This window comes from Acomys russatus, chromosome 4, assembly GCF_903995435.1.
Source record: "Acomys russatus chromosome 4, mAcoRus1.1, whole genome shotgun sequence".
Lineage (NCBI taxonomy): Eukaryota > Metazoa > Chordata > Mammalia > Rodentia > Muridae > Acomys > Acomys russatus.
Genome location: NC_067140.1, coordinates 11,795,739 through 11,823,317, shown reverse-complemented (window position 1 = coordinate 11,823,317; position 27,579 = coordinate 11,795,739). Strand labels below are relative to the sequence as shown.

Sequence of the window (27,579 nt, the reverse complement as noted above, 5' to 3'; positions counted from 1 at the left end):
CAAGATGAAAAAACCTACATCAAAATGAGCACCCCCCCCCCACAAAACAAATGATTGATACCATGAATATGGAAAGAGCTTCTACAAATCAATAAAAGAAAGACAAATGACCCATTAGACAAATTCTGTGTTTGTGAGACTTCTGAGAAATGCCGTCTCTATAAAACACATTGGTATAATACTTAAAGAGGACAATTTAATATCTGTCAGAAACATGAACTATGTATATCCCTGGCCCCAGAACTTATTCTTTAAACTGTACTGCAAGGAAATAATCAAAGATGAGTGTAAAGTGACAAGTTCTGGGTGCGTGACCTTGACTTCTCAGAATTCTGCTCTAGCCATTGTACTGCAGAATAAATCAGCTTTCTTCCTAGGATGGCTTTGTGGCTTTTCCTGGATGATTTGCCTGTAAAGTCCTGGGAGAACAGTGCTGTATATTCTTGGTTAATTTGGGGCTTCCATATCTTCACCTTCCTTCTCTACCTAGGGGTCTCTTGGGTACAGTTGGGGCACCTTCGCCTACATTTCAGCTCCAGGGGGACCAAAGGCAAAATCCCTACATCTTCGTTCAAGTTTAGCGGGGTATCTCTAAGGGCAGATGCATTTAGTGAGTGCCAACACCATACATGCCAGGACTTGGGCTGGGTTTTGGTGAAAAAGGCTCTCAGTTTGAGTACATGTTCGTGAGGCTCCTGCTCCAGGGGGCCTTGACTTTGTTGCTGTTGTTTTGTTTTGTTTGTTCTTGGGTTGCTCTTTTTTTTTTTTTTTTTAATTTTAATTTTTTTTGTAATTTATTCACATTACATCCCTATTGTTATGCCCTCACTCGTATCCTCCCATTCCCAGCCTCCCTCCCTATTCTACCCTACTTCCTTCCCCTAGTCCTCTGACAAGGTGGGGCCCTCCTTCCCCCACCATGACCAGGCCTAGTTTTCCCAAGTACTCCTCTAGGACTAGGTTAATTTCCTGAACTTCTACCACCCTCGGCACCTGTTTAGATTCAGTATTAGTTTCCTTTCTCGGTAATGTGATAAAATACCCTGGTAAATGCAGCCTAAAGGACAGAGGACTTATTGTGACTCACAGATCCAGATTATAGTCCACCATAGCAGGGAAGTCACAGTGGCAGGAGCTTGAAGGAGTTGGTCCTACCACATCCCTTATCAGTTACTAACAGTAGCATGTGCATGGATGCTTCTGCTCAGGTCACTGTACCCTTTTTATCCAGTTCAGGGTTCAAACCCAGTGAGTGCTCCATTCATGGTAAGTGGGTTTTTCCAACTAACATAATCAAAGTAATTCTACACAGACATGCCTGCAGGCCATCCTAACATAGGCACTTCCTCAATGAGATGCTTGCCAGTTGATTCTAGATTGTCCCAAGTTGACTATTAAAACTAACCACTATAGGATATTATTATTATTATTTTTTAAATACAATAAACTAGGTAGCTTTTAGGAACAGCAATTTATTTCTTTCCTCTGTAGGCTAAGAAATCCAAGATGAAGCCTTCAATAGGCTCTGTGTTCTGAGGGCTCTCTTCTTGTAGATGGAGCTTTGGAACTTGTCTTAGTTAGAGTCACTATTGCTATGATGAAACACCACGGCCAAGAGAAAGTTGTGGAGGAAAGGGTTTACTTGGTTTAACACTTCTGCATCCACAGTCTGTCGCTATTGAAGTTAGGACAGGGACTGAAATGAGGTGGAAACCCGGAAGCATGAGCTGATGCAGAAGCAATGGAGGAGTGCTGCTTTGGGGCCTGATCATCATGGCTTGCTCATCATGGCTTGCTCATCATGACTTGCTCATCATGGCTTGCTCATCATGGCTTGCTCATCATGGCTTGCTCATCATGGCTTGCTCATCATGGCTTGCTCATCATGGCTTGCTCATCATGGCTTGCTCATCATGGCTTGCTCATCATGGCTTGCTCAACATGGCTTTCTCATCATGGCTTGCTCATCATGGCTTGCTCAGCCTGCTTTCTTTTAGAACCCATGACCACCAGCCTAGGAGTGGCCCTACCCACAATGGGCTGGGCCCTCTCAGATAAATCACTAATGAAGAAAATGCCCTTCAGGCTTGTCTACACTCCAATCTCGTGGAAGCATTTTCTCAATTAGGGTTCACTCTAGCCTGGGTCAAGTTAGCATAATGTTAGCTGGTGCGGAGCTGGGTCTTCATGTAGTGGAAGGGGAATTGTGGTCTTCTGGGGTCTCCTTCGTAAGGGAGTTAATCTCATTCATGAGTGTTCTGCCCCCAAGACATAACCACCTCCCAGTGGTCTCATCTCCCTGGGGGCTAGCTAGGATTTCAACAGAGGAATTTGGGAAGGCATAAATAATTAAACCATCTATCTTATCACCATGGTTGACATTTAGCCAGAATTCTGCTAAGTTAGTTCATTAAGTGTCCTCCTACTGCTCCCAGTAGCATTTTTCTATCATTTCAATCTGCTTTTTACCCTAGCTCTGTTCCTGATTGCAACGGTTTTTAATAAAATCTTTACTAACAGTTTACCATGACAGGTATCCATGTCATGACAAATCCCAGCCTGCCCTATAGGAACTTGAGATGTAATAAATAAACAGGTAGGCAGCCCCACGATCAGAAGAACACATTCGTTCATTGATTCAACAGACATATAATGAAGATTTATAATGTTATAATATATCAGATGATACCAGGACTACAACTGATAGCAAACAAGATACCTCTTACATACCCACGCAAAGTACAATGGGGAGTGGAGGAGGGGTTTCCTCATCTCTGGTGTTATGCAGGAGATGGGGTCCCAAGTCAAGGACTTGCAGCAGATGACATCTCAGTTACATTCTCAGTGGGTTTAACTGTCCGTCATTCATGGGCTGCTAGGCTCTCTGGTTTCAGAGCCCTTGTAAGCACATTTTCGAATAAGATGCTGAATGGCTCAGGAGCCAGCCTATGGGGGGAGAAGACATCTGAGGTTTCTAGAGGCAGCCCAGCAGGGAGGAGACACGGACAGGGAGATTACCCTAATAGGATTTTACAAAGACCACTTAGCAGTCGCTGAGCTTGGGGGGTGGGGGGTGGGAAGTAGTTATAAGCTGAGGGTGGAGAAATAGCCAAGAATCTGGCAACTCGGCGAAAGCTTGTTGAGAAAAGCTGACAGCCAACAGACAGAACAAGATGATGCTTGCAGAAAAAGGTAAAAAGGACAGATTGGAGGGGGCTACTTTGAGAGATATGGATGGAAACGGAAGCACATTAGTAGAAGTGGGGGCCGCGCATTAAGATTAATTCCAGCACTTAGAGGAAGCAAGAGCAAGACTTTTTCATTTACAGTGCTTCCCGCTGTCAGAGAACTCACGGAAACCGATGTGTAGTGGAGGGTCAGGATTGACGTGGGATGAAAGACATGGACGTGAAACCCGCATGGAAACAGGGACACTACCTCCAACCCCACCTCTGTAAGAGGCAGGGAAAGAGAGCGTCCAAGAAACGAGCCTGTCTCATCAAAGCCACACAATAGAGTTTGCGAAAATGGTGTAGCCACTACAGGGAAGAGTTGACAGCCCCTCAAAAGAGTGAAACACGGAGTTAGATGCGAGATGGGGAGTTAGATGCGAGCCCCTTCAGGCTGGACAGTGTATCAAGCTTCCGCCTACCTTGCCAACATGTACTTGGGGTTTCTGATGGGACGCCCATGAAAGGGATAACCGTTTTCCCTGCCTGTAACAAAGCCAATGCGGTCCCGCTGTGGAAACAACCAATCCCTTCTCCCATCACTTAACTGCTTATTCCGTAGGGTTCCGTGCTCTCTTTCGTTTTCCCAGTGTTACAAAGCAGTTGTAGGTTTCTGTTCCCTGGAGCACCTCGTCTCCCTTAGGAATTAAAAGAGAAGTTTGTATGCCACATCTGCTTTGGAAGCATTCAGTGTGTATGTAATTAATATAAAGTATTTTAATGTTTTCCTTTTTACTTGACTATTGTTTCAAGGAGGGGGGTCAGTCACGGTTTAGTGCTATTTAACTGTAATCATTTATTTTGAATTTTCTCTCTCTCTTTTTTTTTTTTACTATTTAAATTTACTTTTATTTGTGTGTATATATGTATGTTTGTGTGTATGTCACATGTATGCTGGTACCGGATGTGGCCAGATGAGTATTGTCTGGTTTTTTTTAGCACCAGAATTGTTTGTAGTTGTGCACTGCCTGATGTGGGTGCTGAGAATTTAATTTGGGTCCTCTGGAAAGCAGCAAGCACTCTTAATCATTGAACTATCTTTCCAACTCCTATGCTAAATTCTCTTTGGCTGGGTTTCTTAGCTTATTTGAGCACTGTCTGCCTCCCCTCCTAGGAAAGCAAAAGCCCCTGGAGATTTGCAAATGGGACTATCAGATATAGTTAGGCAGTGGGACTTTGTCTCTAGTCTCAATATCTAACTGTACCCGATCATTGTCAGAAAGATCATTTCTACTGACTTGGCAGTGGGAAAAGCTTCAAGAGATTGGGGCTGCCTTCTACAACTTCCTTGTGTTGCCCCAGAATCAATAGAGTCACTCCTTTAAGAAGAGGTCCTTCAGCCTCCTTCAGTCACCACCAACATGCCTTAAATCTCAGCACTCACAGAGACAGAGTCAGATGGATCACTGTGAGTTCAAGGGCAGCCTGGTCTACAAGGTGAGTCCAGGAAACCCATGGCTCAAGGAAAAAAAAACAAAACAAAACAGAGAGAGAGAGAGAGAGAGAGAGAGAGGGGGAGGGAGGGAGGGGATGGAGGGAAAGAGAAAAGGAAGAGGGAGGGAGGTGGGAGAACAAGGAGGAGAAGGAGGAAGAAAGGAGGAGGAGGAGAGGAGGAGGAAGGAGGAGGAGGAGGAGGAGGAGGAGGCGGAGAAGGTCTTTCCGTTTCAGGGGCTTTCATCTATAGTTTCCTAGATCCATTCATTGTCTTAGCCAATCCCATTGTCATTCCTTCATGGATAGGGAGATCTAGGGAAAGATGTCCTGCCATAGTGAGGTAAACACTGTCCAGCCACAGTGGGGGTAAACACTGTCCAGCCATGGTGGGGTAAACACTATCCAGCCACAGTGGTGTAAACACTGTCCAGCCATAGTGGGGTAAACACTGTCCAGCCACAGTGGGGTAAACACTGTCCAGCCACAGTGGGGTAAACACTGTCCAGCCATAGTGAGATGAACACGATCCAGCCACAGTGGGGTAAACACTGTCCAGACATAGTGGGTTAAACACTGTCCAGCCACAGTGGAGTAAAGTCTGTCCAGCCACAGTGGGGTAAATGCTGTCCAGCCACAGTGGGGTAAATGCTGTCCAGCCACAGTGGAATAAACACTCTGCAGGCAGCTGATGTCTTTTGCAGGGTTTGAGGACACTTTCAATTTGTTTCCTTGAAATCAGGAACTTCTGTATTTAAACTTCAGCAGTGCCATCCCATTTGGACGAAGAGGACAGACCCAGATGACCTTAAAAAAAAAAACTTTGACATGAAGTTGAGGTGCTTTCTGTGCTTCGGGATCGATCATGTTTTGTTGGTCCTTTTAACTTTTTGCTCATGTCATTCAGCTGTGGAAATAGGAGCCCTGTGGAATGGCATGCCAGCCGCCATATTTTCTGGAAGACTTGGCATCCTTTCCACTATACCTTGCTGGGTGATTATAAATACACTCTTGCACAGCCAGTGTGACATGCTCTTATTGCAAAGGGTTTTCAATGACCATATTCACTGAAATGGCCTATTTATATGTCAAATGCATTGTAGGATAAGTGCTTTTGTAAGAACAGAATGGAGGCAAACAAAAGACCCAGGTCCAGGCTGCCAAAAGATACAGCAGGGCCTCTCCTGCCCGCCCCCCAACCCCCAACTCCCGGTACCCCATGTGTTCATATACAGCTGCTACAGAGCGGGCTCCATGATGAATAAATTTTAACTGGGCAATGTTTTTTTTCAGAGCACTGTTTTCTTGTTTTTACTTCAAGATCTTAATTTTATTGATGGTATTGCTGCTGCTGTTGGGCCTGGCATCATGGATCTAATTTAATTTAATTTGCTTCCTTGCAAAGAAAGTGATCCCTTGCCCAGCTGCTGCTCTGTGCAGAGAGGGAGCAGGCAGGCATGGAGATAAAGGCTGAACCTTATCAGACCTCTCCAAGGTTTATGTTAATGAGTGAAGCTTAGAGAGTTTGGGAACTTTTTTTTTTTTTTTTTTTTCAGCTGTGATTGCTTCCACTATAATGCTGCTTTCTGGGCAGCAAAGCCTGTCTGCCTCCCTGTCTGCTGGGCTCTGAGGAACTGGCGGAGGTGGGATTACATGGGTAGTGGATTCGGTTGCTTCCAGGTGCCAGGCTAAGATGTGTATAAGACACGTGGCAGGTGGTTTTATCCCATCCGCTCTGCCACTGTGTGCCTAGGGAAGTTTTTTGGGGATAATTGTGGTGGGAGGCATGTATGGTTAGGTAATCCTGCAGTAACCCCAGTTTAGATGACTTCACCTGTTTATTTCTTTGAGGGGAATTCTTCAAGCTTTCTGGGATGGCTCCCTTAAATCATATATGAAGAGGGCCAGTGCCTCTGGGAGAGACTCGTGTCTGGCTCGCTCGTGTCTGCATTGCCAGAAGCTTCTAGATTGTAGGATCAAACGGTTTTGTTTAGATTTAAATCCATTTCTAAGTGCGTGCGTCTACATGTGTGTGCGAGTGCACATAGAAGCCTGAGACGAACTTCAGCGTCTTCCTCAGGAGCTGCCAATCTTATTCTGAAATGTAACTTGGCTGCCTCTAGTAGTTTTGCCATCTAGCCTCCCGATGCTACTGACTGAGTTTTTGCTATGCAGGCTTCCTCACTTCATTTGATTTCTGAAGTACCCTGGGGACCCAAGTAGAGCCTTTTATTTGGCATATCATCTTGGCCACGCGGATTGGCAGGTGGCCACGTCACTGGGAAACCTAGATTCCTGATGAGTTTCTGTAGCTCCATCTACTTCCGGTCTGTTGTCGTTTCTACCCGAGGCTGGGGAGCCAGTGTCAACCTCATGAACTGAAGACTATAGACACCAGAAGATATGTGGCTAGGTCAGGCCGGTGGGCATGTGAAGTAGAACAGCCTCATGGGGTTAAAGTCCCTGTGTGAAGGACTCACTTCCGGAATGAAACAGTAGGGAAAAAAATCCTCCTAAGGATGGAAAAAAAAAAAAAAAAAAAAAAAGCCTGGCTCAGAAAAAAATCAAAGGACAGAGGCCTTAGAAAAAAGATGATTAATATTCAAAAAAAATGCATGCAAGTGCATCAAAGAAAAATCCACTGACATTAGGGAGAGGTTTCAGGAGCCAGATACAAAATAAATTCTACAAGAAAATATTTGTTAGCTTTTCTCATATGTGCAGTTTTAAGATGTACTATACAGAACAAAAGAAATCCCAATAATAATAGGCCAGAATATTTTAAAAGTTCAGGATGAAGATAATGAAAATATGTAGGGCCTGGATGAAAACCTTAAGCTATGGGCACACAAAAGACGTGAATGCTTAGGAAAACAGCACATTTCTGAATGGAAGCATTTAGTCATATCCACACATTAGTTCTCCCTTAAATTCTTTACCTATTTGTGTTTTTATGACCTGTCAGAAATCACTCTAGGCTTGTAGAGAAAAAGTCTATGCCCCTCAAAAGAGTAACAATTAATTATTTAAAAATAAGTGGGTGATTTGCACAGTAAAAAGTTATAAAGAGTTCTGAAATGATGTAAGTTTATAAACATGTTATTTTTGTGGCTAGTGAAATGTAATTGGAACCAAACAGAAAATAAAGTAAGAAGAATAATGTAAGTATATGTAAGCATTTATTATGTGATGGTTATGGATTTTACATTAGTGGAGAAATAATTGATTATTAATACAATTAGAGAATTTGGTGATTTAGTTGGGGGGGGGAGTAGATCATTATTATATGTTAGAAAGCAGAAAACAAAATGTAGCTGGATTTTACATTGGTTATTGGTATAGGAACGGTTGGCAACTGTGATGACGTTTGATTTTTATGTGTGCAAATGAATTTTAAAAGTATCATTAAAATAAAAGGCCCAGATTTTCTATTCCCTTTCTAGTAAAGCTCTTCAAGAGGCTGCTCACAGTCGCTGGCTGGCAGCAGCCTCTCTTCTTCTTTCGGGGTACCATGCCAGATCGTCACTGTCATTCTGCCCCCTGCGCCCAACCCCGCTTTAGAACCGATGCAGACAAGGGCGCAGAGACCTCCATAGCTAAATACGGCAACACTTGTTTTGTTGGACCTAAATCCTCCGTTTTCTGTCTCACCACTCTCTTCTTAAAGTTCACTCATCGCTTGGCTTCCGGATCGGCACATTCTCTTTGTAGTCCCCAGACCATATTGAGTTTTTCCCAGTCTCCTTTGCTGATTTCTGGCCCTCTTAGGGTAGATAGACTCACAAATGCTTTTATGTAGATGGGTATAGACTCTCCTGATGGGATCCCCTTAGGTAGTTGCCTTGAAGTCTATTGTAGGTTGAATGCAGGCTAAAGTTTTTTTTTTTTTTTTTTTCTTTTTAATCTCAAGTTCAGGTTTTTCTCCAAGTGCCAACATGTTGTCTTCATTTGAATTGTCTTATTAGTTTCTTCGCTCTAGCAGATACACCATTGAACTTGTAATGTCCCCATATCCCCTGCCTCCTACCTTTCCAAACTCCCATGGTGTCTTATTCACTTTTCCATCACTGTGACCAAAGTGCTGGACAGAAGCAGCTTGAGAGAGGAAAGATTTATCACCTTGGCTCATGGTGTCAGCAGGTCACCGTTCAGTATAATGGAAAGGGCGTGGATATGTGGCTCAGTCCTTAAAGCTAAGAGAAAGGAGTGATCACTGCTCACATGGTGGCACACAGGAAACAAGGAACAGCCCAGAACCAAGGGTGCTTATAACTTTCTAAAGCCCAGCCCTAGTGATCTGCTTCTGCCACCCAGGCCACACCTCCTAAAGGGTCCACAGCCATTAAAACAGTACTACAAACCTGGGTCCAGGTGCCAAAACAAGAGCCTTTGGGGGGCATTCCAGGTTTAATTGGCAACATGTAGTCTTCATAAAGTAGGGGAAATATCAATCTAATGATCAGATAATATAAACGTATCGGATTTTTTATTTCATTTTCCATCACAAGTTGGCAAACTATGGCCTGAACTTCAGATCTGGCAGCTTGATTTTTATACGTTATATGGGAACAGGCCCTTACCTGTTCATTCCTGCTGTGGCTGCTTTTGCATGGCTAAATAGATGCAGCAGCCCCAGGATGGTTTCAAAGCTGTGGGTTCTGTTGTCTACCTCCTTGCTAACATTTGATGACCCCAGGCTTTGTCACCTCAACATCTGGAATTGGAGCTGAAGGGATGGCAGAGAAACAGAAGGTATATTGTTCCCTGGAATCATGATGATTGTAGATATTTTTTTTTTTTTTTTGTCCCAACTGGGGAGACTTTCAAAAAAATGAAAGTGGTGTTCTAGACAGGTGATGAGATACAGCTATGGGTGCCTGTGATGGATCATTGAGAATTAGATTGGAAGGAGAGAAGTGTGCCAAGTAAGGTTAGAATTAATAGAATTAAGTAAAAAAAAAAATAGAAATCCATAGTAGTAAAGCAACAGTCTTCATCAGTAGCCAGGAGCATTAAGAGTTGTTGTAACTTCAGACACTTTGCACGGAAACCAGTGAATCAAGCAGCCGTTCTCTCTTTGACAGTGGACAGAATGCTATTTATTATTCAAGATAATGGCAGGGACAGAAGCTCAAGTGCTCCTTGAATTGTGCAAGGGACAGAGATGTGAGACAAGAACAAAACGTTCCACTCTAATGAATGGAAAAGAACATCAGAAGACGAGGAACATGGACGTTTGAAACAGCGCAGAATGGTGGGCAGGAGGGAACAGCTGTAATTAAGTAAAGACCCAAGGAAGCGTCAAGGAAACAGCGCTTGCACATTTGACTTAGCAATGAGCCAGCAACCAAGGACTCTAATGAGAACCAGAGAGGATCTCACTTGTGTGGGCCAAGAACCAGATAATCAGTTCTTTCCCTTCCATGAGATGTTTAGTGACATGAAAGAGCAGAGTGTGGGGGCAGATGGGTTAAAGGGCTGCCTTGAAGCAGCCAATGCCAAAAATCACTGAAGTAAACTACTGGACCAACTTTTCTGACCAGCCCTTGAGACTTGGAGCATCTTCCACGTTTCTTGGAGAGTAAGGATGAGGCCATAGGCTGTAGGTAAAACTGATAGCTCACTCATGAAAGAACGAGTAAGTGCAAGATGCCTGTGAGGAGAAAACATAATCAGTGGGTACATAGCAACTGAACAAGATGGAGCTAACATCCTGCTGTTGAAGGCTGCCAAAAGGCTTTTCCCAGGAAGGCAGCTACAGCACTGGTTAGTAGAAACTAATAATGAGTGGAATCCCATTTCTGTTATCCTTGGTGGGCCTATCCCTCACTGAATGAGACATAGTTTATCTCCTGGTTTTAAAAGCTGGCCTTTGCAGAGTGGGAAGGCAGCTGAGTTGGGAGAATGCACGCCTAACACTCATAGGTTTGGTCTCTAGGACTGCACAAAGCATGCATGGAGACACATGCCTATAATCCCAGCTCTAGGAAAGTAAGTGCATTTAGGTCAGAAGTTGAGGGTTATCCTCAGCTATATGGTGATCTTAAGATCAACTTGGAATATATAAGATCCTGTCCGAAATCTATGCTGGAGGATGAGCCTTTCCTGGTTTGGCAGACGTATGAACATGTGAGGGGAGTCCCAGGGTGGTGCCTGACAATGTATCTTATCAGTTCAGCTTTCCTCAGCGGTAGGCATGCTCAACTCTATAATGTTGGATTAATTGGTTTGACTTAAAGTCATGCCTTGCAGTTTGGGCCAGCGACAAGCCACGTACATCACAATGGTATCATAAGATTATATTACCTAGTGATGTGAGCATTTTGGTTCCTGCAGGTGTACTCTGCCATGTTTTCACAAGGATGATGTCAGTAACAATGCTTGTCTTAGAACTTACGAACATCCATCATTGTCACTCCAGGGAGTTGTTTTATGAAACAGGGAGTTCCATCTTCTGTGGCTCTCCGAATTCAGACCTAGAGCAGGAAAGAGCATTTTTAGAAGATGCTATGCTGGCTGTGATTGAGAAGGTAAGACTTCCTGTTCAGGAACTGTCCCTCTCTTACTTAACTAGTTCTATGGACGTTGGCCAAGACAAGGGCCATTTTGGCTGTTAGACAGACTTTATTTCTATTCTGAGGATAGAAACATCCAGAATCTCTTTCTACCCTAAATTATTGCCTCTAAGATGTTCAAGCATCCTCTGGGTAAACTTGGTCAGTACATGGAATGACTGAATGTCTAGATTATGGCATCTGTCTTCAGAGCTCCAGTTAACGTTCTGGTGACCAGGTCAGACCCATATATCCAAGGTGATTGCTAGACCAAACATGTCAGCATGCCTGAACCCTTTATATTGTATGCCATTGCTGTCCCTGTGACCTGAGTTCCTTCTGTGCTTCTCTGTCATGCTCACTGCCCTTGGATGGCTGACTTCATGGTTCAGCCTTGCTGTCATTTGCCTGGGAACTGGAGATTAAGTTGTTGGCACTGACTCAATGAATCCTTCCCTTGCCTCTCCTTTGGCCAACCATGTCCTTAGACTGAAGGTCACAGATCCTGTTAAGGGAGCCTTCTCATTACTATCCTCTCTAACCTAGAGTCTGGTAAGAATTCTTTCAGAGTGATCCTGCGAGTTAGAGATTATTCTCTGAAAATTCCTGATGAGAAAAACAGGGTGTGGGGTCTAACTTACTTGCCCAATGTTATATAATAAGTATTTAATGGAACTGAGGATCAAATCATCATAGCTTCAGGGTTAATGGTCTGCCCACCACTCCAACTGGCCATGGAGATAGATGCCCCTAGCCCTAGCTAGTCATTGTCCTAGCTCCTCATTTGAAATCTACAATCTTGTAACTCAGCCGTTTGCTAACTTTGCTTGGGGTCCCCTCACTTGAACATGCCCTGTGTGACTGACACTCAGGCCCGGTCTAGTTTGATCTTCATTTAGAGTGAGAGGAGCTAGAGATTATATTATCGTGGTTTCTAGTATTGAAGGGAGAAAAAATCAAGCACAGATCAGGACATTTGTCCTCTGCAGAGTTGCATTGTTGGCCAGGTATGGAGATAAAATTTGCACTTAGCTATCTTTCTGACCATTTGGGGTTGGGGGCAGAGACATGGAAAATAGAAAGGGAGAGAAAGCAGATATTGCAGCCTTCTTAGAACCCATCTCCAGACCCCATATGTGTCCTTAGCAAGGCTCTTCAGAGCTCTTCACTTTCTATGTGGCCAGAGGGGAGGCCAGGCTCCTGATGAGCACACAGAGACCTCTAAAGAGTTAATTCCCCAAATGCTTTTACTTTTCACCCCTTTGGCTAAATGGAACCCCTGTCCTCTGTTAGGTTTGATTCTCAACAAAGGCCTGTATTTGGCTTATATGGCAATTTTATATTAAACCAGGGTAATACTCCTGTGCCCCCCAGAGGCTCGGATAGAAAGGGTTATCGCTATGATACCTTGATTGTAAAGGAGGAAGGAGCCCTGTAACCTTCCTCTTGGGGAGCAGGCTCTTCCCTCAGTGCCTTTGCCCCAGCCTCACATCTGCTTCTGTAATGCATTCTGTTGATATCTCCTCAGAGGAGGCGGTCGCCACAAGGAAGGTGTTTCATTAGGTCTTAATAAGCCTTGTACACACAGCCTGGCCCACCTCTCCCCCATAGAGCAGCTTTCTGCATGAGGCTGGTATGGGTGGATGGTTCAGACCTAATTTGCATTGGCAGCAGGAATATTATTTTTGCATTATAGAGCACAGTGGGTGACCTTACAAAGTAGGAGGAGGCGGGCAGGCAGCAACAGAACAGGTGTCCGCAGTTACAAGTGACACCTGGAAGCTAGCTGATGGCAGGGCCAGTGGTGAGAAGATACAGAGTCCCTCAGCCACCCTGTGCTAGCCCAGGAGTTGCAGGGCACTCCGCCTTCTCTGTAGAAGCGCAGGAAGCAGGTCAAAGTTCTGGAGGATGCAGACAGGGCAGAATTGGCCCTCCAGCTGGACCAGGGCTCAGAATGAACTTCAAACAGCACATAGTAGTACCCTTGCTGTAGAATCCTATGCCTAGGCGTAAGATCTCGCTCAAATCGAGTTAATGGGTTAACGCGTGGATTTATGAATGCTTGAGTTCTGGATACATTGGAGGTGCTGAGGACGGTGCATTCTGTGGAGAAAGGATGTTGAAGTAGGCGTTGACATATAGATTACAGAAGCTGTGTGAGCCCATAGCTGGGGGAAGGAGCTATGAGAACTCTGGGTCTGAAAGGTTCCAGGCAAGGTGCTTCCTCCACCACTGGAAACTAGTAAGTTGGTTTTCTGCCAGGCACTTTGTAGGCTCCAAAGTGGGAAGAAACCATTGGTATTTCCAAAATCACTGGTTGAGGGGACATTCTCTGGAAGTCATCGAGGTCAGGCAGATGGCCCTCGTAGAAAAGCCCTCTTTATTCAAGTGGCAAAGTAGACACTCTGGAGTCCACAGCAGCTTTGGCACAGACTCGTCTCTGCAGATGAGCTTGTCAGAGCTCTCACTTCCATTTTCATGCCTTTTGAACTTTACAAACTCCTCTCAGGGACCTGCACTATTTTATTTTAATCATAGAAGAGTGGAAAAAACTTAAAATACTATTATTTCTATCACTGCTTCTGCCATCTCCCCTACCATTTGTGTCATTACAGCAACTGCTGAGGAGGAAGTAAGATGATGAATTTAATGTGCATATTGCAATGCTGAGTGTTGGCACTCAGAGCGCTAGGGCATTCCGTCCTACACTCATGCACGTGTGCACACATGCTGTTGCCATGGCCTCAGCGTGTATATTTGGCACCATTGTTTTCCTTTGAAGATTCAAGACTCATCTTCCTCCTCCTCATCTCCTATGGTTGGGCCAAATTCAGGTGACTGAGCTCGACATCTTCTTGGCTGTGTTTCCAAGATTTTCGCATGTGACACACACATTTTTTCCCATTAAAGGATTTTCTTTCTGAGGAAAAAACGGACTCTTCTTAAATAACTACTTAGTGGTGGTATCTGAGTCTTCCCTGCTTTATTCTTTTGAGAACAGGTAGGGTGTCTAAAGTCTGGGGAGGTGGCTCAGTCAGTAAAGTGTTTGCCTGCTAAGCAGGAGTACTGTGTTTAATCTGCAGATTTTATGTGGCAAACTGGGGTGCAGCCCCAGCACTGAAGAGGTGAAGACAAGTAAATTCCTGGGGCGCACTAGCCAGCCAGCTTACTTACTTGGAAAGTCCCAGGCCAATGCTGTCTCTCAATAGATAGATAGATAGATGAAAGGTATGTACATATATACATAGATGGATGGATGAGAGGCACATACATACATACGTACATACATACATACATACATACATACATACATGATCTTGATGTTACCATAAGAATGATACATGGGCACCTTGAGTATGACATCTAGCCTCCATAATCATGTGCACACATGTACAGATGCACCCCACTTACAGATTCACCAATTCAGATGCATAAATACACACACACACACACACACACACACACACACACACACACACACACACACACTCCAACATTAAGCATGCAGATGATTTTCCCAGCTCTGAAGTATCTCAGGCCCCTTTTCTCCTGGGAGCTGAAGCTGCTGCCAAGGGAACAGTTTCCTTCATACATGTTTTTAGGGAGCACTCGGGCCTGTCTCACCTTACCCCTTCCCAAATTGATACCTATTACACCTGCTGCAGCCTCTGTATTTTTCAATTTTGGGCTTCGGCCACCATCAGTGGTCATCTTGGCCAAGTTTTTGCAAAAATTGACAACTTAAGATGCTACCATCTGCCCCTTTCCCCTGCACTGCCTTCACCTTCTGGACTTGCTATTTTTAAAAGGAGTCATTCTTTGAGATTTCTTTGGCTAGGCTTCTGTTTTGTGGTTGTTCCCTGGAAGAGGCTGTGGTCAGAGTGGTCAGACCATAGGCTATGAGAAACAAAGTTCCTCAGGGTACTACAGAACCCTGGGGACTGTGTCAGCCATGGAGGCATCTTGTCAGGTGAGAGGCACACTGCATAATTACTTACTTACCTCCTGCCTGGAATTGCCTATCATAAGAGATCTATAGCTGTAAGTTTATTCTCTAAATCTCTTTAGGGAACCAAAGTTTATTACTCTCTGGGAGAATAATGGCATTTTTTTTTAAACTGGAAGTTTCTTTGGCTGGAAAGTACTACGCACATGGAGTCTTTGAAATTCAGGCAGAGGTATAATAGCATGTCCAGCAACACACAAGGCTTAATTAGAGGGGCTTTCCTGACCCCAGTACACACAATTCAGCTGCTCAGCTCCCTTATAGGGGCTCACGCAGGCTCTTTTCATTTTCACACATCTTCTCACATTTGGGGATTGCTCTTGGTGCTGGCTCCTTCAAAACCACTTCCAACATAAGCAAGAAAGGAGACCCATGAATCCTGTCTGTCTTTCTGCCTTTCACCACACCAGGCTGCTTTTGGAGAATGTAGGACATTGTTAATTCCGAGTATTTTTCTAACAATCATGTCTTTATGAAATGATGATTTGTGCCAAAGCTTAAGAGCTGTAGAATTAAAGGCCATACCATAATAATTAGAGTGGACGTTGCCTCTGTTACTTATTAAAGTCTTGGTTTGGGAATTGAAGAGTAAGGAGACTGGATCGTGCTGAGGACCACTGACCATGTATAACACAGGAGATGGAGTCATTAAGGGCAAACAATAGTGTTCATGGAGACTGTTAAATTTTGGTATAAGTCAAATGAAATGTTTTTCCCTACAGCCATTTATAAGTATTTGATTGTTTAGAACTAGCCATTTGGCAAGATGTCTACATGTATATTATCTCTTGTACCATGCCAGGTACTATGTCAAGTGCTATGAATACTCATGACCTAAATCCAGGCGTACATCTACTTACATGAGAAGTCTGAAAGCAATGGGCGGAGAAAACTGTCTTTTATCAAGGTCAATGCTAAGGTCATTCGGCTGTGAAATCTGACTCGGACAGAAGTCAAGCTGTGTATGTTCCTTACTTACCTCACACTGCAGAGTTTTTATGGTGAAATATGTATGTATATGAGCTTAAGACATAGCATCAGGTTCTCTAAGGTGGCACAGGTATCTTTATTACTGGTCTATAAACTGGAACTGGTTTGAATTCTGAAGAACAGCTTGCCACTTGTCCCCAGGGCTTGAGATTGGAAAGGGACTAGAATCCATGCTTTGCAGTTCCATGGGATGTTCAGTGAAGTGCCGGAGGACACTTAGCTCATGAATGGCGCAGATAACTGAATACATGTAGATTTTGAAGGGTTTTGATTCTTTCATTCCTGGTAGCAGAATGTCTGACCCATGATTGTTATTAAGAGACAGATGCCAAGCCCCAATGGAGTAAGATGAGATATCTACTGTGTACCAACTGGGAACAGGATTACGAAGAGGAGGATGGATTGGACATATGGGTAAAAAAGTGACCATCGAGAGCCATCTTTGACTGCTCTCTTCACTTGGTCCTCAGTTCTTACAGTTTCCTCCTAAATGGCCCATGAATGTTTCCTTTTCTCACCGTTTCTACTGGGATGTCATCATTGTCATCATCATCATCACCATCATCACCTATGTCTTGGATGTCACTCCTACCTGTTGTTTCTCCAATTGACCTCTCCACTCCTGTCTGAACACAGCAAGTAGAAAGTTCTTAAGACCAAATTCTGATGGCCCTGTTGCTATTTGAATGTGAGATGTCCCACATAGGCTCAGGTATTTGAACACTGTCTCCAGCAGGTGGTGCTGTTTGGGAAAGTTGTGGCCCCATCAGGCAATGGATGCTTGCTAGAGGTGTTTGATCATTGGAGATAGGTCTTGAGATTGCAAAGCTCTGCCCCACTTCTGTTTTGTCTCTTCTTCCTTATTGTGGATGAAGTGCAACGGGCAGCCACATACGTCCCCTCTCATGATTCTCCTACTCCTGGAACTGAAAGCCAAAGTAAACCCTTTCTCCCTTAAGTTGATTAGTATCAGGTATTTTCTCAAAACAAAATAAAACAAAACAAAAAAGCAAATAAGCAAACAAAAAAATAAGAAAAGTGAATAAGGCTGACGCCTAATAATCTTCACGCCTTCTCGTTTCCTTTTAGAATATAATAAAATCTTCAACGTACTATATAGAGTTTGTGTTACTTGCGGGCTGAGTTAAGAGTTGAAGAATGAGGTGGGATTTGGGTTTTCCAGATGTCTCCCCTTTGGGCTGCCTCTGTCAAGTGATCTTATGATCATTTTCTTCTATGGAACAAACCACTAACTTCAGTTAAATATTTATTGGTGTAGTTATTGATGGAGGCCTATTACCCGCTCCCTACCCTTACCAAATCATTTCCCCAACTCTCGCATTCTAGTGCCCCACACAATGTCTGACATCCTCCAGTCATTAAATGATCACTGAATGAATTCCTAGCTGGGGAATGAATGTATGACAGCCTAGGCTTTGTGATATCATGCAACTTGTTTATTGAGTATGGTTTGTATGTAATGAAGCTGGAACCATAATCTGGCACCGTTTCTCCAAAGCCCCATGGATTCTATGGTTATTCCATCTGGAGCCATCTTTGGAGTTTCTCCTGCATGAAGGCTGGTCTCCTGTCTCTCAGAAGAAATGGATACCTTATTCTCCAGAAACACATGAACACTATGCTAGTCACTTACATGGATGGGGACAATGAGCCTTCTCTGTGGCTCCTCCTAACTCTTCTTTCTTCTTACCTTTTGTCACTTGGAGATTGTGTGGGAGAATTTACTGACTTATCAACAATGTGCCCATGTGAAGAGGCAGATGACAACAAAATATCTGTCAAGAATGGGGAGAAAAAAAGGAACTTTTGTGCCTCCCTGCGGGTTGGGGGGCATAAACTGGTGTAGCCACTGGGCAAATCCTATGGTTTCTTTTAATGGTATAATTCTCATATGACTTGGCCATTCCAGGTCTCAGTATCCTAAGGGGGTCCAAGTCCATATACAGTAGATGTCCTTGATCATCCTTGATCTTTGCTGTATTCGCCCTGATGTCCAAGGGAAGGATGCCCATCAGCAGAGGAGTTAAGAGAGTGAGGCACCTACACATGATGGAGTTTGGCTCAGCTATGAAGAAGAATGAAGCACGTCCTTTGCACCTTCTTTTAAAAGCCTTCAGAAATCGATATTTTTTAAAACACAAGGTACTTCTGCCATTGAGGGATAAAAGTCGCCCAGGTAGGCAGTGACACTGTTGTGTTCTGAACTGAATGTGAGTCTTCAAGGTGACATCCTGGAGGCAGGAGATATGAAAAGGAACACTCGACCTCTCAGTGTTGAAAGAGAAGGTGAAGATGAGAGAAAGAGAGCCCCATAACCTATTATGACATGCAGCACCATTAACTTAATACCTATTTTTGGTCAGGTGCCATGATAGGCTCCGAGGCTCCAGGCTCTGAGGTCTTTAGATCACATCTCTAGATGAATAAATGATTAGATGAGATGACCTTAGTGGTGAGTATTAGGAAGAAGACAGACGCTTACCAAAGCAAACCTGCTAGGTGCAGGGAATGGTGTCAGGGCCAGACTGTTGAATAAACCAACACTTTATTCAAATATGTAAAAGTTTATGCATATCAGAGTAAGATGGGCTTTGGACACTGAGAGCCAACAGGGTTCTGGGCATACCTAAGGGTCCTAAGGGTCCTTTGCATGTAGGGTGGCTCCAGCCATCACAAAATAAAACATGGGAGTGCATTTTGGCAGTATCCCCACCGCCTGGACAACTCTGGGCAATCCCATACTTGCAGTGGGTCATGGTCTTCCATAATGACATTTGGCTGGGGAGAAAGAGAGAGGGTTCCCTCCCACCCCAAGAAGTACCTGCCTCAAGGGAAAATGAAGAACACTGTGATTCAGCCTGGTCTCAGCCTCCGTGGGTTCAAACCCCAAGATTCATAGTCTTCAGCAACTTACATTGGACAAATTGCCTGGGCTTTCTGTGATTCCTTTCTGTTTTACTTTACAGATGGTAATAGTTAATTCTTAATTTCTGAGGATTAAATGAAATTGTGAACATAAAATGCTTGGCACAATGCCACAGATGCAGCAAGTGTCCAATAAACATTAGCTGTTGTCGTCTAATTATTTGCTAATCGTTCTATATATAAAGGAGCCTTTATTGTCCTGGTTTTATGGGTGAGAAATCTGCCAAAAGGTGTTGAAATTAGTGTCAGGAAGTAAGTGGCTGACCAGGGAATCAAACCTGGGACCATTTTGCTCCAAAGCCCTGTTCTGTATGTTGTGTTTTACTCCATTTCTACCCACAGCCCTAAGCGTCAGCTTGACTACGTCCAGATCTCAGCATGGGCCTTGGGATTCTCTAACGATATAGTCTTTTCTTTCAATATTCCATTTGGCTATGCACTGCCAATTATGTAAGAAGTCACAAGGATCAGCTTCTAACCTGGGAGAGCTTTGTATGAAATAGAATCGTCCACGGTAATGTTTATTTAACAGCTGAAGTATACAGGCCAGGTACAGGCTCTTATGTCTCAGCAGCCATTCATGCTGCTTGCAGAGTCTGTATGGAGGTAAGATATAAAAGCTTCCTGGAATGTACCACAGTAGGAGCTAGGCCTGGCCACAGGAGGTTACCCAAACAGGCACTCCTGGCCTCTGGACCCAGGCAGCAGGAACTAGAGGCATCTGTTTCTGGCAGAGGCTATGATGAGAGGCCTCTAAGGTGAATTTGATTTCTTAAAATGAAATTCTAGAGGGAGAGAGAGAGCTGGCTGAAGTCAAGCCATTGGTTTAGATTTGTGAAGATGAGGCCAGGACAAATCGAGAGGCTGGTGTTGTCCATGTCCTTGTTTTGCGTGGGACACTGTAACAGCCAGTTTTGCAATGTGTAGATGTGTAGTCTTAGGGAAAATTGTTGCTCTGTACTCCCAGCTCCCACCCGCCCCCCCCCCTTTCTAGATGCAAATCTCACTTTCATAAATCATGGTTTTTCTCTGTGTTTTATTTGGTTAGGTTGTTGTCACTGAGACAGACTCCCCCCCCCCCCCCCGCCTCTCTGTTTCTCTCTCTGTCTCTCTCTCTGTCTCTCTCTGTCTGTCTCTCTCTGTGTGTGTGTGTGTGTGTGTGTGTGTGTGTGTGTGTGTGTGTGTGTGTGTGTGTTTGGGTACACTTGTGTGGTTATCACAGGTGTCAGCATGCATGTGGAGTCATAATGACAACCTCAGTTGTCATGATTCAAAATGCCATCAAGACTGTCTGCTTGTTTGTTTTCGTTTTGAGACAGGGTCTCTCATTGACCTAGAACTTGCTGCTTTGGGTAGGCTAGCTGTCCAGCAAGCCCATAAGGACCCATCCATGTGTCCCTACCTCACCAGCTCTGCTGTTATCAGAGCTTGCCACTACCTCCAGTTTCCTCTTTTCTTTTCTTTCCTTCCCCCCATGACTTTCTACTGTCCTACTGTACACATGCCCTAGTTTCCCTTCCTCACAGGGCCTAGAGATTGAACTTTCCTCACATATTTTTATAGCAAGCTGCTTGCTGACTGAGCCCTGCTCTAACCCAACTATTTCTTCGAGACCTGTGGTAAAGAAAAGACAAAATCACAGGAGAAAAGCAAGGTGCTCACTTCACGCAGCCAGGGAGCAGAGAGAAGGGGCTGAGGAAAGGGCAAAAACTAAGAACTTTTGCCCATAGGATGCACACCCAGTGACATGTATCTTCTACCTGGGCCTCACCTCTGAAAGACGACAATGTCTCCTTATGGCACAACCCAATTATGAGCCCATCGATAGACTAATCTGTTGGTTAATTCAGAGCCCTTGTGACTCAGCCCCTCCCCCAAAGCTCATCAACTGGCAACCAAACCTTTAACACACAGACCTTTTAGGAGAGGCGCTATAGCTACAATATGCCTGATTGAGAAGAGGGAGTGTGATGGTTTGAATAGCAGTGGTCCCAATAGACTCATGTATTTGAATGCTTGGTCCACAGGGAGTGGCACTACTAAGAGGTACGGCCTTGTTGGAGTGGGTGTGGCCTTGTTGGAGTGGGTGTGGCCTTGTTGGAGTGGGTGTGGCCTTGTTGGAGTGGGTGTGGCCTTGTTGAAGGAAGTGTGTCACTCTGGGGGCGGGCTTTGAGGTCTCCTATGCTCAAGCATTGCCCAGTGTGGAACACAGTTGTTTCTGCTGCCTGCTGCCTTCAGATCAAGATAGAGAAACTCTTAGCTCCTTCTCCAGCACCATGTCTGCCTGCATGCCACCATGCTTCCCGCTGTAATGATAATGGACTAAACCTTTGAAACTGTGAGCCAGCCCCAATTAAATGCTTATCTTTATAAAAGTTGCTGTGGTTGTAAGGGTCTCTTCACAGCAATAGAACACTGACGAAGACAGGGAGAAACATTTTTCTATGTCTTATTGTTCTTGTCTTTCTGTATTTCTCAAACTCCCTCCTTCCCTCCTTATTCATTTCCATTTTCTGCTGAGTTCCCTCAATGTTATCTTCTTCCTTTTTTTTTTTTAAATATTTTTATTTAACTTTAATTTATGTACTTTGGTGTGAGGGTGTCAGATCTTGGAGTTACAGACAGTTGTGAGCTGCCATGTGGGTGCTGGGTATTGAACCCGGGACCTTTGGAGGAACAGACAGTGCTCTTAACCACTGAGCCAACTCTCCAGCCGGGGAGTCAATGTTATCTTCTAAGACATCTATTGCTTTTTTTTTTTTTTTTTTAAAGTTATGCCTTTACATTTTGACATGGGAGAGTTCTCTTGATTCTACAGATGTTCCTTTCTCTTGCATCTTCAGGAAGAAGTGGTCCTTCTTTCTCTCTTTATGCGCATTCCTGCCTCTTCCCTTCATGTTAGAGAATTGCTACGGCTTTGGTGTCTCTGGATGTCTCCTCCGATCTAAAGAGGGGACTTAGCATGTGGAAGGTGTGAGCTGGTGAGGACAAGCTCATCCTGCTAGGATGGACGCAGACCTCACTGAGACCATCAGTGTGCGTACTTGAGCTGTATTCTGCTTCATTGCCTCAGTTTCCCAAGAGATACATCTGCTGTCCCAATAAAAGCACAGGGAGTGTATAGGAGGCTGGATGTCAGAGCAGGAGACACTTCTGACACAGTGTGTTGTTTCCACAGTAGGTCACAAAGTCATCCATACAAGATCCCCTCCAGCTTTTGTGGTTAATTCTCCACTTTCACCTAGAAAGGGTGAAACGGACCTGCTCTGGACACTTGGCAGGGGTGTTTGGGGGGGAGGCGGGGAGAATCTTAACATTTTAAGAGGTTTTCATATAATTCTCTTTTGGCTCCTATGTCCCCCCTCTACCCCTTAGACAGAGGAATCTGGTGTCCCCAGTTTCTAGTGTTTTCTAACGTTCTGTTGAGTTGGCTGCCTTCTGTGCCTCACCTCAGTGTCAGCTCTCACCACCCTGCCTGATCAGCTACTGTTTTTCTTCATCCAGAAATGTTGGCATCCCTCTGTTTTGTCTGTTTGCGTATGTCTTTGGAACTTCTACACTATCATTTTAGTGAGAAATGAGGAGGAAATGGAGCTTAATGTGTGTGATTTATCTATTATCGTTAATTGGAAGCTGATCTTTGTGAACCTTTTTTTTTTTTTCCCATCAATCTTGGTATAACTGTTTCTATGCATATTCTTTTACATTTGTATACCTTACTTACCTTTGTTAAATATGTATGCATATATAGTCATAAAACTGGGGGAAACGATGACTGTTAGGATTTCGTTTCCCTCTCCTTTGGATTTCTACCAGTGTCTTTCCATCATTTAGAATTTTTAGTGACTGAACATTTTCATCTTTATATTAAACTACATTGTTTACTATAAATTATTGAATCACGTCTTTACCCCAGGGAATCCAAAGTAATTCCTGTCTTATAGTATTATAAATACCTTTGTTTTGAGATGTTTCATGCATATTTTGTTAGTATTTTTAACTTGTCTTCTAGTTGGGATTGTCCATTTTATAGTGTGGGTATTTTGATAAATCTCTGACTCATACTGTGACACAAAATGTGGAACATGACACATGTCAAATTACCTCTCAGTAAATACTTCTATCAGTGTGTAATCCAAACATCTAGAGACTCCTTGCAGAGCTTTTGCTAACGTTTGGAAGTATCCCTGTTGTAAAATCTTTACTAATTTGCTAAGCGGAAATAGCGGCACATATTGATTTGTGTTTTCCTTTCTATGTGTGCAGATGAACAATAACACATATATATGCATATGCATATGTATGTGCATGTGTGTGCATAAGTGTGTATATGTGTGCATGTGCTTGTGCATGCATGTGTGCCTGTGTGTGTGTGTGTGTGTGTGTGTGTGTGTGTGTGTGAGACAGTGTGATAGGATGGACAGTGTACATGTCACAGTGGATGTGTAAGTCAGAGGAAAAACTTCAGGTGTTTGGTACTCACCTTCCAGCTTGTTTGGGACATGTGTTCATATGTGTTTGCCAGGCTAGGTGGTCTGAGAGCTTCCATTGTTTTGTTTGTTTGTCTGTTTTTTGCCTCTGCCTCCTGTCTAGATGTTGGGATAATGGGATATGCTGCTAGGCCCAACTTTTTGTTGGTTGTGAGACCCTGAATTCTGTTCCTCACACATGTGTTACAAGTGCTTTACCTCCCAAGCCGTGTCTCCAGATCACATACGAATGCGTTTCATGTTTGTCCTCTAACGTTTCTGTTCCTGAATACTTTGTATATTCCATCCTGTTTATACGTTCTTTATAGAAGTATACCGTGCTCCACTTGCTAATTATTGTAAAGGCTATTTTCCTAGTTTTTATTTGCTTTCAGAATTTTTGATGTCTCCGATGAATAATTTTAACTTTAATGTTGTTCATAATAAAAACTACTTTGTATTTTCTTTTGCTTTTAGGCTTCAAAATTTATTTCTCTATTCCTTAAAGGGTAAATATCCTTTTAGATTTTTTTCCTAGATTAAATGGCTTTTAAAATTCTTGTTTTTGCTCAGCTCTTTATTCTTTGTATTTGTGTGTTAGTTCATTAACTAATTAACAGTTGGCCCTTTGTATGAAAAGTACTCTCAAACCACTGTTTTTTAGATGATTATACAAGAGTAATCCAAAGCCCAGCTTTCTGGGTCCTCTCTTACCAAACTCTCTCTCTCTCTCTCTCTCTCTTAGGCTGTTCTGGCATCATTCTTCTCTTTGTTCTCACATTAGCATAACAGTCTTTAATTACTATAACTTTACAGACATCTGATGCTCGAAAGGACATGCCTTTCTCCTTACACTTCACTGCGACAGAAGTATAATCCTCACCATCTCCTTTCAGGTGGTTTTAAGAATTACCTGAAAAGTTTCAGAAAATTCCTTGGCTACAAGGCAAATACTGTACAGATTATGGTTGTGTGTGAGAGACCGTCCATCTGGTTGAGTGGAGTCTTCAGATCCAAGATCATCACAAGAACACTTACCTTTACTTTCCTAAGGTTCCTATTATGTCCCTTAGTTGTTTCCAGGGTCCTTTTGTCTGGTCCTCGCATGTCTCCTTTAAAGCTGATTTTCATGTATTTGCTGCTGTTGTGACTTAATTTATCTCCTGGTAGGGTCTGCAAGTGGCTATTGCTGCTACATTAGAAAGCTGTGTGTTTGCCTGTGTATGCTTACAACTCTTATCTTACTGGACTCCATCAGCAGCTCTCAAGGTCTTTGGGTAGAGGACTGGGTTTTCTCGGTAGTCAGAGACCAGTGGGCCAAATGCCAAATGTGATTTTATCTCTTGCACATTTCACCACATACATGTTTCTTCCTCATCTCTGTCTTATCTCCCTCTCTCTTTTAATCTCATTGCTTAGAACTATAGATCAGTGTGAATACTATTGGTGTAACCTTGTTGTGTTCTAGAATTTAATGGAAATGAATGACTTCAGGGTCTGATGACTGCACATGGTATTGTCCTTTGGTTTCATATGGATACTGTGATAGTCCAAGGTTCTTTTTTTTTTTTTTTTTTTTTCTGCTCTAGAGTTCTGGTTTCTTTAAAGCCAAGAATACGGACAGATTTAACTCCAAAAGCCTCTTTTGCAGCAATAGGTTGGGCATTGTTTCTCTTACTGTGTTCCTGCTAAAACTGTCCGACATAGAGCTACCTATCGACTTGGCAAGCGGTCTTCACATCCCTGGAGTGGTATGACTGCTGCCCTTATAGTTCTTCTGCGTACTGTGATTAACTTACTTTAATTCAGGGAGCATTGTTTGTAACTGTATCTGTAAGTCAGTTTGCTCAATAGTTTTATATTTAGTTTCATTAAAAATTAACAACGTTGTCAAAGGGGGAAAAAAGAAAAAGCGGGGTGTAGCTATGAAACAGCATGAAAAGGCTTACCTTGAAAAGCCACCATATGCTGCTCAGCATCTCTGCTCTGATCCCACTCTCATAGGCCATCCCTTTCTATTTCTGTTTGTTCTGAGGGATGTCTCTGCATGTGTAAATAATTTGCTTGAAGTGCTTTTCCTGGCTTATTAATGGAAGACATCTACTGACTCTCTGTGTAGAGAAAGGGGATTTGCTCTTTTCAGTCACTCTCTACCTCTGCGAGATGAGGTTTTGCATTTTTCTGCCTCCCCCAGCAACTCTTTCTTTCCCATTCAGATGGTATTTTCAAACTGGTCTCTGGCTCCTGTATGCTGAGGCTGCGAGGAAGTCGTTGGTGGTGTCTCCTGTGCTCTCTTCCTTCTTTTCTTTACTTACCCTGACCTTCTGTCTTTTGTGGCCAGTTTGGGATTTCTAGACTTTCTCCTGGAATTCTTCTTGTCATTCACAACTGTTTCATGATTCTTAGTGTTGAGTAGTCGTAAGTACCTCTCACATCATTGTTACTGTGTAGATTCTGCCTGGTGTGCTAGGATCTTGGCTTGCCTTCTGCTGCAGCATCTTTCTGTACTCGTCACTTCAGGTTCCATGGCTGCTCTTTTCCCCACAGCCTATTATTTCCTTTTATAGCACTACCTGAACTACCCACCAATCATCTTTCATAGTCATCTCTCTCATATCTTTACCCCATGGAACCAAAGTTGCCTCTAGCCTTTCCATATTACCCTCAGAGCTAACTGTCTTACTAATTGAATCATTGCAAGGCACTCGTTATGGCGGTCACCTTATGGATCCCTTTCACATTAGGTTTGTTGACTTGAGACCAACAAGGAAGATCTTTTTGTTTCTTTGTGTTTTCCGTAACCCCCATAAGCCTAGAGGGTTTTTGCTTTCAGACACTTGTTTAGAAGCCTGCAGAAACCTAGCTTTGGTTTTGTTTTTGCATCCCAGGCTGGCCTTAAGCTCATAATTTTCTGTCTCAATGTCCCCAGGTACTTGTGCCCCTGTGCCCCTCCTTGTAAAACCCTAGTATGACATAAGCCCAATAAATAGATATTTCAGTTAAAAAATTATCAAGTAACTACCTGAGAAAGCTTATGTGGGAAGTGAGAGTTTTCAAGTTTATATGACTGCAAATATCTGAGTCAGATTTGATAATTTGAGGAGTATATAACATTTTTATGAGTTTTTTTTTTTTTTTAATTTAGCTTCGAGAATGATGGATTTCATTGCCGCATTTTTGAAGCAAGGTTTCTTGTAACTTAGGCTGGCCGCAGACTTGCTATGTTGTCAAGGATGAACTCTCGGTCTTTCTGCATCTACAACCCAAGTTGCTTGGATGACAGCTACCACCCCTTGCTTTCAGTATGACACTTTGATACCTATATATTTAGGTGGATGAACTTTTGCTACCATGTCTCCCCATCACTGCGCATGCCAGTCCCTCCCATCTCCTCTTTTTATTCTCCTTTCTGACAACTGGTACCCTACTTGCTTTCATGTCACAGGTAGATTGATTGATAGGCAAATAGCTTATGTATGTGAGAGAACATGCAAGGTTCTCTCTTTGCCTCCCCCGACCCTGCTACCCTGGATCTTTCCCTCTTCCTTTTGTCCCCACCTTCCTCTCACAATGAATAGACTTCTACTTTCATATCCCTCTCTCCCTTCCCCCTCTCCACCTCCCCCCATTGTGCGGGTCAGAGAACATCTTATAGGAGTTGGTTCTGGAAGAAGCTCAGGCTGTCAGGCTTAGTGACAGGAACCTTTACCTAGTGTGCAACCTCCTTCCTCCTTCTACTTTAGTCTTTTGAGGCAGAGCTTCTTAATCAAACTTGGCATATGTGGCCACCTTTCTCTAATGGTCCTCTGTCTGGGAAATCCAAACTCTAGTTTCTGAGACATTGCCACAGTCCTAAAAGTCAGTTATCTTTAATTCACCTGTTGATGGACATCTATGCTGGTTCTACATATTGGCTATTATGAATATTGTAGCAATAAATGTAAATGCTGCAA

General features: G+C 43.4%; 1 protein-coding gene across 1 annotated transcript in view; it reads left to right on the top strand.

The window, feature by feature from the left end:
• Nucleotides 1-27,579, top strand: part of Ptprt (protein tyrosine phosphatase receptor type T) — a 1,134,114-nt gene that overhangs the window by 328,184 nt on the left and 778,351 nt on the right. The gene's annotated exons all lie outside the window — the stretch shown is intronic.